The sequence below is a fragment of the Crocuta crocuta genome, unplaced genomic scaffold, assembly GCF_008692635.1.
Source record: "Crocuta crocuta isolate KB4526 unplaced genomic scaffold, BGI_CrCroc_1.0 scaffold84, whole genome shotgun sequence".
NCBI classification, from domain to species: domain Eukaryota; kingdom Metazoa; phylum Chordata; class Mammalia; order Carnivora; family Hyaenidae; genus Crocuta; species Crocuta crocuta.
The window spans coordinates 7,497,137-7,509,461 of NW_027530213.1; the positions used below are offsets into that span (position 1 = coordinate 7,497,137).

Sequence of the window (12,325 nt, forward strand, 5' to 3'; positions counted from 1 at the left end):
GGCAGCTTCGGTCCCATTTCTGTTTTGTGGCTCTGAATCGCAGAGATGTTATTTGTTTTGAGTGTGGCAATTTAAAAAAAAAATCTATCATTAGTCTGTGTTGGTGCCAATGGAAGGCTCAAAGCATGAATCTTGATGGAGTTTAATATTCCCTGCTGTATACATGTCTTCCCGCCATTCTACAATATCATATCGAAAATCTCCCTACAGGGACTAGTTGCCTGCTTGTTATCTTGGCTTACAAAGTGCTCAAAAGTGTGGGCTCCGTCAGCTTGCTTGAGACTAAATCTAGGGTCTACTACTTACCAGTTATGGAAACTTGAGCCAAGTTGTCTAATGCTTTAAAGCCTTATTTTCCTCATCATGAAATATGTCATATAACTTCCTAACGTGGTTATGAGGATTAAATAAAATAATCCATGTAAAAGCACTTCCCGAAGATCTGGCACATGGTCAACCCTCAATAAATGTCTGCTGTTTTTATGGTGGGTATCCCTGCTTGGTTGGAATCAAATATCCAACTTCAGAGAATTGGGATTTTTTTGAAAGATTCCGATGGCCTGGAAGGGAGAAGAGAGAAATGCCAAGAAACTATTTAACTGCTAAGTTTTATAAGGATCTTTTATATGTGTTATCCATGGTCCCACAATAAATCTGTGCTTTGTGTTTCCCATTTTACAGATGAGGAAATTGAATCACAGGATCACTACACACTTTTTAAAAATTATTACTACTGCACACTTTTGATGAATAGTCGGCTCATGAATGAAAAGTCACACTCAGCTGACACTCTTGGGGACGCCAAAAGCACCTTCATTTCTTGGAAAGAGATTAGGAAGCCGCTCTAAGAATTTCCCAGATCCATCAATGTTGCCGTCGGTGGCCCCCGAACATCTGGGATCACACCAGCATCCGTTCTCCATCTTTGATGCTGGGAAACTGAGAGGGTGTCTGTTTCTTTCTCCACATCCATCTCACGTCACCTCTACTCTGCTCTGGCCTCTGCCTCCACATGGGTTACATCCGCAGGCTCCCCTAGTCTCTGGCTCCTGGCTGGGTTTGGCCAGCAGGAAGGGTGACCAGCCTTTGAGAAAGTCAACCTGGGACAGAACCATGTCAGAAATAAAGAATCACAAGTAAACACTGAAACACAATCACCACCTGTAGTAACACAATATATAACAAATATTCAGATCCATGTGTGTTATTCCTTTAACACGAAGACATGAAAAATAAAAAGGTACGTGAAAGGGAATATAATCAATGATATTGTAATAGTGTTGTGTGGTAATGGATGACAGCTACACTTGTGGAGAGCACATCATAGAGACTTGTTCCGTCACTGTGTTGTACACTGAAAACTAATGTAACGTTGTGTGTCCACCAGACTTCAATTTAAAAAAAAAGAGAGAGAGAAGAGGAGGGGAGATATACAAAATAAGTACCTGAAATTATGTATTATTCTACGTTACTCACTTTCCTGTTACATAATGTTATTATTGAAACAAAACGACAATAAGACTAGTGAATTAATAGTAATTAGTAGCAGAACTAAGTAAACAATAATATATGTGAGAAAATATAATAATACTTTGATCATGTTTCTTTCTGGCCTCTGATACAGCAATTTATTTTAATTCCATTGGGTATTTAAATTTTCTAGGCTATATTAAGATACATAAANCAAGAAAATATAACAATACTTTGATCATGTTTCTGGCCTCTGATACAGCAATTTATTTTAATTCCATTGGGTATTTAAATTTTCTAGGCTATATTAAGATACATAAATGTAAGACTTTTTTTAAAATTATTTTAATGTTTATGTATCATTTTGAGAGACAGAGACAGAGCGTGAGCAGGGGAGGGGTAGAGAGAGAGGAAGACACAGAATCCAGGCTCTGAGTTGTTAACACAAAACCTGACGTGGGGCTTGAACTCATGGACCATGAGATCATGACCTGGGCCGAAATCAGATGCTTATCCGACTGAACCACCCAGGTGCTCCCATAAATGTAAGATTTTTAGAGGGAAAACAGAAACTCTATGCGACTACGTAAGTATTTATATTTATACTGTGTGACAATCGTATGTGTCTTTCTATCCAGTGATACCGTGGGATAGTTTTACTCTTCTTGTTTCCTCCTTTGCTAATACTTCTCTGAACTACCCACAGCCTTTAGGACATCCTGCTTTTTCTTATATGTAGTGATAAAACTGAACGTAGTCAAAAGAAAATTCACTTCGAAACCACAGCTCTTCTCTTATGAGGCCCACGTTACCCTGATGCCGGACATCAGTCCAAGGTGATGACACTGAGCTGAGTATCTTCTCAACAAAAGCATTTGAACATGGAATGTTTCCCTATTGTGGAGGTTAATTTTATATGTATCTTGGCTGGGCTGGGAGGCCCGGTTGCCTGGTCAAACACAAGTCTAGATGTCGCCTTGAAGCTATGTTTTAGATGTGCTTAACATTTTTTGGAGGGGTTGGGACAGAGAGAGAGAGAGAGAGAGAATCTTAAGCAGGCTCCATGCCCAGTGCAGAGCCGGACAAGGGGCTCAATCTTATGAACTGTGAGAACATGATCAAGAGTAAGATGCTCAACCGACTGAGCCACCCAAGGGCCCCTAGATGTGATTAACAGTTATTATCAGTCGGCTTTGAGTAAAGTAGATGACCCTTATAATCTAGGTGGGCCTCGTCCAAACAGTTGAAGGCCCTAAGAGCACAGGCTCAGATTTCTTAAAATCTCTGTCTCGGTCTTTCTGTATGTCTCTGTCTCTCTTCCGTTTCTGTAGGGAGCCCTATCAGCAGCAAGTTTTTAGACTTGCAGGAATTTGTTTCCAGATCTCCAGAAATGCCCATCCCCTTTCTACCCACTGGCTTGTTTTGGTAAATCAGCTATTGCTCATTATAAACTCATTATGCGGGTACCCATATCCAAAAGGCCCACCATTTTATGCACTCAGAAGCCCCTTAGATGGCACAGGATAAACCGCTTTTTCTCGGGGATAATGGTTTTAAAGCCAGAGATACCTTTAACTTGGGAAACTAAGTTATGGTACAAGTAAGTTACAGATTTTGAAAAAAAAATTTTTTTGAGAAAATCCTGTTGCCCTTTTCTAGTGATTTTTTTTAAAGTTCTCAAACAGTCTTACTAAAAAACATAAACATAGAACAGCCCAGGTGCAGTTCATCCTGTGCTAGGCTCCTTGCGGCCCCTTCAAAGATCATCAAACAGGTTTTGACCATAAGCATATTCATTCTGTTTTTGCTACAGTCCTTTCCTCCATCCTCATCCTTAATGTCTTTCCAAATCAAGGAAGCACATTCTTCTTGTCCCAGACTTTGAAAATAGGATTTTGCAACAGGCCAGCATCTTATTCCGTGGCAAGGAAGAATGACAGCCATGGTCCAGGCACAGGACTAAGGGGCTGTCTCCTATTTCTCTCAAGTCACAAGTCTCATGAAGTGCATCCACATGTTTTGAGGAAACTGAAAGTTGACCAGGAACTTCCATTACAAAAGCATCACTGTCCCCAAGAGGAAAATCACATGCCTCAAATGCAGGACAATGAGCAGGAAAGATCTTTTCATTTCCTTTGGGAAGAAGTTTCTAGAGTGAAAGAGATTTGCTGAAATTTACATTTGCATCCAAATGTGCAGCTAGATTAACAAAGTCTAGGTTTATTCGGACAAGGTATCAACAGTTTATATTTTCTGTAGCTTCATAAAACACTTCATGGAATTCAAGAAGATCTGAAACTCTAAGTTTGAAATATAAGTACCTACGAAGTAGGGAAAATGTTTTCCTGGTTTGCTAAGGTTTGGTGCATCCTTTGACATCCTGTGGAAAGCATGACTGTTGGTAAGATATGAAAAAAAAAATCAACTCTACCCCGTAAGGGACCAACATATCTCTTATCAAAATTTCCCCTTTTGTGGAGTGGAGCTCCTGAGTGGTTCAGTTGGTTGAGCGTCCCATTCTTGATTTGGGCTCAGGTCATGATATCACGGTTCGTGAATTTCTGCTCCTGCGTCGGGCTCTACGTTGGTAGTGTGGAGCCTGCTTGGGATCTCCTCTCTCTGCCCCTCTCCTGCTCATGCCTGCTCTCTCTCTCTCTCTCTCTGTGTGTCTCAAAATAAATAAATAAACATTAAAAGAAATTTCCCCTTTTGTATCCTACATTTGGGGGAAAAAAGTGTGGCAATGGGCTAGTCCCCAAATGCCACATCACTCAAAGTTTCCAGCTTAATACAGAGTGGATGGCCTGCTGAAGACTCAGCGACAGTGCTAGCTGAGAGATGACAGGCTGGATGTCACAGTGTTGTTTGCACCTGTCCCACATGCCTTTAAGGAGAGCCACTATATGGGGCCATCTTCCTCTTACCAGAATGCACTGGGCTGGGAAGCCAGGGGGTGGAGATAAGATTACCCCTCCCACTATTATAACTATGTAACCTGCTGAAGGGGAGTTTGCTTCCCATCCCTCTCATCTTGGAATTGAAGACTGGAATTTGTCAGTGCCTGTGATGGTCAATTTAATGTGTCAGCTTGGCCAGGCTCTAGTCCCATGATTTAATCAAAAAACAAGCCTAGGTGTTGCTGTGTATTCTGTAGAGGTGATTGACATGTACAATCAGTTCCTTTCAAGTAATGGAGATTATCTTCAGTCATCTGGGTGGGCCTGACCCAACCAGTTGAAAGGCCTTGAGAGCCCAGCTGAGGTTTCCTGCAGAAAAGGAAACTCCCCTGTGAACTGAGACATTAGCTCTTGTCCAAAGTTGTAGCCCACCCTTCCTGCTGGCCTGCACTGGGGGGCTCAGGCTCACCTCACTGGCCTCCATACTCATGTCACCAATTCCTTGCAATAAATCTCTTAATGTTATAACCTACTTGTTCTGTTTTTCTTTAAAAAAATTTTTTTAATGTTTATTTATTTTTGAGAGAGAGAGAGAGACAAAGTGTGAGTGGGGCAGGACAGAGAGAGCGGGAGACACAGAATCCAAAGCAGGCTCCAGGCTCTGAGCTGTCAGCACAGACCCTGATGCAGGGGCTCAGACTCACGAACAGTGAGATTATGACCTGAGCGGAAGTTGGACGCTTAACCGGTGAGCCACACAGGTGCCCCTTGTTCTGTTTTTCTGGCGGATTCTGACTGATACAGCATCCAAGGAGGAAATGGTTCACCCAGGGAGCCAAGACATAGCTGTTTCTTAGGGATTCTCATGTTGCCCAATCGACAGAGAAGGAAGGGTATCACGATGTTGGCCTGGGTTATTGATTCCCATCACCACGTGGCAAATCACCTAATGGGGAATTAGGTGCTGTTGCAGTTCATTTGCAGGTCCCAGAAAATTCGCTAGGATACTTCCAAGTACTTCCTTGTCCGGTAGTCCTAGACAGTGGACAGAGAATCACTAAGGACTCAGATCCCTCCAGAATGAAGGCTCAGGTGATCAACCTACCTGAAGCTGGCATAAGAGAGGGGAACACAGAAGGCAGAAGGCAGAAGACAGCTATGGTTCTCATCCTGGATTTGCGACCTGCTACAGTCAAGAACCATGTCAGTTACAGAAATTAACCATTCCCTGCTCTTCTTTTCCTTGTTACCTAACATGAAGGGCACTGGCAGTGGCTAATGGTTTAGATTTCAGGTGGGACTCCGGCTGAACTGATATCACCCCACAATGGTACAGTAACTGGTGGGCAGTGTGTGAGGTCTTATGCTGGGGACGCACATTTTTCTTTTTTTTTCTTTTTTCTTTTTTTTATTTCTGAGAGAGAGAGAGACAGCATGAACCGGGGAGGGTCAGAGAGAGAGGGAGACACAGAATCCAAAACAGGCTCCAAGGTCTGAGCTAGCTGTCAGCACAGAGCCTGACGGGGCTCGAACCCACCAACTGTGAGATCATGACCTGAGCTGAAGTCGAACGCTTAACCGACTGAGCCACCCACGCGCCCCGGGACGCACATTTTTCAACTGGACACAGGACAAGAGCACAAACTAGAGGTCAGAAGGGTGGCCCATGCTGGGTATCTTCTGTTCGCACCTCCCACTCTACCCCCCGCCCCCATCTACCTGCTCTGCACCCAGGATGCACAAAGGGGCTCCCATGCTCACCGTGTTCCCGTGGTCCTCGGTCAATGGGGCCAGAGGCGAGAAGGAGGTAAGGGTGGGAGGTCAGATCTGTGTTCTCCTGATCCCTCTCTGGAGGTAGCTGCAGGCTGGCGTCCTTTTAGATCGGCCAGGGTCAGATGTCGCCTCCACCGAGCCCCCTGTCTGCACGTTGTGCCCTTAGGCCTGAGGGTGATAGTGGTGTCCACTAATACTGCCAGCCCACGGAGGCGGTACTCACCCTGTGGTGTGCTTCCCCCAGCCCATACCCTGTAAGTTGTCTCCACTGAACTTGCCCCAAATACCACCGCGTGTGTATACTGTCTGTTTTTTGCTTGCACCCTGATTCATATAGGACTACTTAAAGCTCTCCGAAGATTTCTCCAAAGATGATCAAAGACTCACAGACTGGAAAGGCCTGAGACCACTTTCCTTTCACAGATGGGACAAACTGAGGCCAATAGCGGTGAAGTGATAAATCCAAGGTCACTTGGCCAAGAGGCAGGACAGAGCCCCATCCCGATCTGGCCCCTCCTTCCTTCTGCCTCTGTCTCTGTGAGTGACCCTCGGGCTATCCTGGGTATTAGGAGCCCTTTGTAAGTTTTCTGAGGTGAAGAAGATAACCCCCAAGATGAAATCCAACAAGATGAAAGACTGGGACGAAATGTTTGCTTTCTGAAAACCTTCACACCACACAGGGAATAACTCTATATAAGCAAAAATCAGCAGCCCACGTCAGCGTGAGGTAGCTTTCGGGGCTCCGCCCTGAGCGTGAGGGGCCAGCTTGTCTACCGACCATCCCCACTTCATTCCTCCTCTTTGTCCCCTCCTTCCTCTGTCCCCAGCAGCTGCCACTCAACTGCCTGTAGTGTTATACCCAGATCGCAGTATCCTCACCGACCAGAGACCACCAGGGAGACCGAGTCACGCATGCAAAGGCAAAGGGCTTTATTACGGGCTTAAGCTCGGGCTCACAGACTTCACCAGCGTATGGGTCCGTGCTGAGAGCCTCGAACAAGGGCAGAGTAGGGTTTTTATGGGGTTTGAGACGGGGGAGTTACAGAAGTTGTGACATGGGAACAGTGATCCAATCATAATAATTCAACATCATTGACAGCGGGTTTGACCATACACATTGTCTAGAGTATTCGTTACTTTTGGCGGGATCCAATTACAACATTTAGAGTACCTTTAAATTCAACCAATCACAGAGCGAGCCTAGGGTCTTGTTCGGCGACTAACGGGTTAACTTTAACATTAGGTAACAGGGTCCTATCTATAGTTTCTATCTCCAGGCCTCTCCCTTAGTAATGAGGAGGGTGGTCGCTGGCCTTTCCTGATTGGGTGTTGCAAGGGTGGTTTCTCCTGCCTCGGGCAATGTGTGACTACATGGTAGTTTCGGGAAAGCTGAAACTCAAGCCTTCTAGTTCAGAGGGGAATCTTAAAGCCTGTCATGGAGTCAGTTTGGTTTAGACGTTTAGACTTGTGACCTTACAGTAGGAACCCCTGGTAAGCGTCACCTGGTAACTGAGGAGTTAACGGATTTTTCTAGCACATCATCCAAGCAGTTTACAGCAAGTGAGAGAACTCTCCTCAGTGTGGGCTTCCAGAAGTAAGTATGTGGTGAGAGTACGGAGAAGCAACAGTTGTTCTCTCAACCAGAACAACCTCTTTCTCCTGGGCCAGCAGTGGGGAATCGCCGAGGGGACACGAAGATCTCTGGCGTCTCGCCATTCCTTTGCATATTTAGTGATAATCATCTTCCTCTGCCCTTGGGTAGAAGTTCCTGCAGCCTCAGGAGCTGGAGCGTCCCTTTAGGTGACACACATTGTCTCCTTTCAGATATTACAACGTCCACGTCCTACCTTGCTCACAATTCCAGCCACGATGTGCTGTTAAGCCTTCTCCTCAACCACCAACCGCAGCCCCGACCTGCTTCAGGCTGGAAGCCACCCCAGGCAGGTGAACTGGGTTCATGTCTTTTCTTCTTCTCCCCCTTACACTGTTAAGTGCCCCCATCTCCATCTCCTTGTTACCCAGTCTCTGTCATGTCCAGAGTGGGAACAGCATGGTAGGGAGGAGCCCACAAGGGGATAGCAAATGTCTTATACGCTGGAGGCTGCTTCGTATTTCAGCCAATTCTTGGTTTTTGTGTGTCATCTGCTTTGCAGTCATTCCAAATTTACAAGCAAGTGGCAAGGATAGTACGAAAACTTCCACAGTTGAAATAACTTCTTACCAAGATTGACCAACTGTTAACATTTAGCCTCATTTCCTTTACCATTTCTCTCTCTCTCCCTCTTCTCTTTCTCCCCATGTCTATTACCTAAAATTCACCTTCCCCACACTTTTTCTAAACAGAGTTAGTTGCAGACATTAATCCCTTCACCCACAAACACTTCCCTGTGTATTTCCCAAGAACATGGACATTCTCTGACACAAACACAGTAACTGTCAAATTTTTTTAAAGCTCACATCGATATAATACTATTATCAAATATATAGTCCATACTGAAATTTTGCCAGTCATCCTAAAATGCTCTTTATGGGAAAATTTCCCCTGGCCCAAACTCCAATCCTAACCATGTATGGTAAGTAGTTGCCACGTGCCCTTAGTGTCCGTTAATCTGGAATATTCCTCAGTCTTTGTGTAGCTTTCATGACACTGACATTTTTGAGGAGCATGAGTCAGTTGCCTTGCAAGCGATGCCACAATTTGAGTTTGACCTAAATAGGGTCAGATTCTGCATTTTGGGCACAAGCACTAGATAAGTTATGTTTGTCCTGCTCATGCACCATACTCAGGACACATGACATCAGTTGGTCCCGTAATGAGTGATGTCAACATAGGTCACTCAGACAGGGTGGTGTCTGCCAGGTTTCTCCACTGTTACTGATTCCCTTTGTAACTAATAAATAGCCTGTGAGGAGATACTTTCAGGCTCTTTAATTAATACCTTGTTCCTTTTCAACTTTCACTCAATAGTTTTAGCATTCATCAATGACTCTTGTCTCAAGCCCCGGATCTATTGTCAAATCAGTCTGGTTGGGGGTGGCGGGGGAGGGGGGTTGGCTCACCTTCTCCACTGAGGAGTTCTTATGAATTAGAGCTGTGACTCACACCTGAGGCAGGAAGTCACTGCTCCTTCTTAGAATTTGATTCCTGTATGGATACTAGACTCACCCCCCTAATCCTCCCTAGCAGAACTAAGATGTTTAAACCAATTTTTGCTTGGGGAGATCACAGAAGTAAAGAGAGATGAATGTTTGATGAATTTACCAGGAGCTACCTTTTCCCCATCACCTGAGACTGCTGTGCCTGGATCACCCTACCAAGACCCTCTATATTCCATGCATAAGAGAAAGAAAAGTTTCCTGACCTGGAAGAACTCCTACAGTCCCAATACTCACAAAGGGTACGTGGCTGTTTTTCAGTGACCCACAGTGGAGCTTCCATTCCTTTCAGAGGAGATCCCCCAATTCACTGGTCTGACCCACTCTAGAGCTCACCACGACATAGTCACTGTCTTGACTGGATCATGATATCCCCAACCCATTATGTGCTCACAGTCGGTATGTGGTGTCCAGGTGTTGTGTGGGGGCTGGGAGAGGACGGGGNAATAGGTGTTAAAGGGGTATAAAATTATTTAAACAGTAACTGAAGAAGCGCCTACCAGTCCTAGGGCTGGTGGGAAAAAAAGGAAGAGATATTTTCAAATTCAGGATATCCCAGAATTGGGATAACCTGAGGAGCAGAAACTCATCTGAGAGGAAGTATCCTCCTCCACTGGCACTGGTGTGTCTGGGCTGGTAAGAGAGACCTCGTGGGGCCAGGATGCAGATCTGGGTAGAGGGCAATCCCACCAATGGGTGCTGGTTCTCCAAGTGGAACAGGGGTTCCACGAAGTTGATTCTCTAACCACTGAAAACACTGCCCCCTGGCTGCACCCCCTGCTTCAGGAAGGAACCGCTTCTGGGATGAGGAAGTATGCTTGGATGGGGGCTCCAAGGGACAGGAAGCAATCAAGAAGGAGCTGGTTGGGGCGCCTGGGTGGCTCAGTGGGTTGAGCGTCCGACTTTGGCTTAGGTCATGATCTTGCGGTTCGTGGGTTCGAGCCCCGCGTCGGGCTCTGTGCTGACAGCCAGCTCAGAGTCTCTGACCCTCCCCTGCTCACACTGTCTCTTTCTCTCTCTCTCCTAGAAATAAATAAAAACATTAAAAAATTAAAAAAAAAAAAGAAGGAGCTGGTCCCTTTTTTTTTTTTTCCCCCACTCCAGCCTCTTAGACTCTCCAGTTCAAGTGACTGGCAGAGCCTGAGGTGGAGCCTGCAGGGAAAGTAGAAATGTGGTTTGCAAAGCCCCAGCCCAGTCCAACAGCACATGGCAGGTTTGGGAGGGTGAGCCGGAACTGAAGGACAACACTAACTGGCACACCTCCACGTTTAAAGTGATGGCATCGATCAAAAAGATACAGCGCACGTGCATTTGCAGGGGTGCCCTGGGTGAGAAAATGGTCTCTTAAAATGATCATGGATTTTTTTTTTAAATGTTTCCTTTATTTCTAGGAGAGAGAGAGACAGCATGAACAGGGGAGGGTCAGAGAGAGAGGGAGTCACAGACTGAAACAGGCTCCAGGCTCTGAGCTGGCAGTCAGCACAGAGCCCGACGCGGGGCTCGAACCCACGAACCGCGAGATCATGACCTAAGCGAAAGTCGGACGCTTAACCTACTAAGCCACCCAGGCGCCCCGATCATGGATTTTCTATACATTGACTCTGAACAGTGTCCCCCATCTGAACAGAGGCCAGGACAGCCTCGGACAAGTTGGACGAGCCCTGGTGTTGCCCCAGCTTCTGGTTGAGCAGCTTTTGTAGGGGGGCTGGGGCGGGAGAGCTGGGGCTGAGGGAGGCACAGGTCACATCAAATGATCATCACGTGGAAACAACCCCAGTGTCCGTCAGCAGAGGAATGGACAAACCAAATGTGGTCTATCCATACATGGACTAATTACCCAGCCACGAAAAGGAATGGCGTCCTGATACATGCTACAACATGGATGAAACTTTCAGACATTATGCAACGTGAAACAAGCCAGACACAAAAGGACAAATACTGTCCAATTGTATGATTTCACTTATATGAAGTATCCAGAATAGGCAAGTTCCTAGAGATGGAAAGTAAATTAGGGGGTTACCAGGGGCTGGAATGAGGAGAAATGGGAATTTAATGGTGGGTGAATAGTTTTTGTTTGGGATAATGGAAAAGTTTTGGAAATAAGTAGTGGTGATGGTTGCACAACACTGTGAATGTAATTGGTGCCCTTGAATTGTGCACTTACAAATGGTTAAAATGGCAAATTTTATGATATATAAGTTTTTAAAATTAATAATGTAATATACCAAAACTATTGTAGCATACACTTTTTTACATTTCTAAAAATTTGAGTATAGCTGACACACAATGTTACATTGGTTGCAGGTATACAACAAAATGATTCAACTAGGCTATGCGTTATGCTGTGTTCACAATATAGCTACCGTCTGTCCCATGCAATGCTGTTAAAGTGTCACTGACCATGTTCTTTATACTGTGCCTTTTATTCCAATGACTTATTCATTCCATAACTGGAAGCCTGTGTCATCCATTGTAGTATACACATCAAATTGGTGAATTGTATGGTATGTGAGTTATCTCCATAAAGCTGTTTAAAACACACACACACAGGGGCGCCTGGGTGGCTTAGTCGGTTAAGTGTCTGACTTTCGCTTAGGTCATGATCTCGCGGTTCGTGGGTTCGAGCCCCGCGTCAGGCTCTGTGCTGACTGCCAGCTCAGAGCCTGGAGCCTCTTTCAGAGTCTATCTCTCTCTCTCTCTCTGACCCTCCCCTGCTCACCTGCCTCTCTCTCTCTGTCTCCTAGAAATAAATAAAAAAAAAATTGTTTAAAAAAATAAAAAAAAAATAACACACACACACACAGCTTCTAAGTCACTTGCAAATGCAGTGCAGCCATTATAGGTTATCATAGCCCATGTGGGCCCTCAGGAAGGCTGCCTTGAAGTAATTCCTGCTCATGCTTTCATGCCCCTTGATAGATCCAACAGTTTGAGGTGAAACTCTACCCATTAATCACATCACCTCATTTCACAGAGTAAGAATGCATATGTGATGAGAGTCAGGTGTGAGCTGCTGACTCAGCATGACC

At 45.2% G+C, this 12,325-nt stretch overlaps 1 long non-coding RNA gene across 1 annotated transcript; it reads right to left on the reverse strand.

Moving 5' to 3' along the window:
* Positions 1 to 792: 792 nt before the first annotated feature.
* On the reverse strand, positions 793 to 9,621 carry LOC144232590 (uncharacterized). The gene is made up of 2 exons (XR_013335466.1): positions 9,534 to 9,621; positions 793 to 1,100 (listed from the first exon to the last, which is right to left on the reverse strand). It is a non-coding gene; the product is annotated as an uncharacterized LOC144232590 (long non-coding RNA).
* Between the last annotated feature and the right edge of the window lie 2,704 nt (positions 9,622 to 12,325).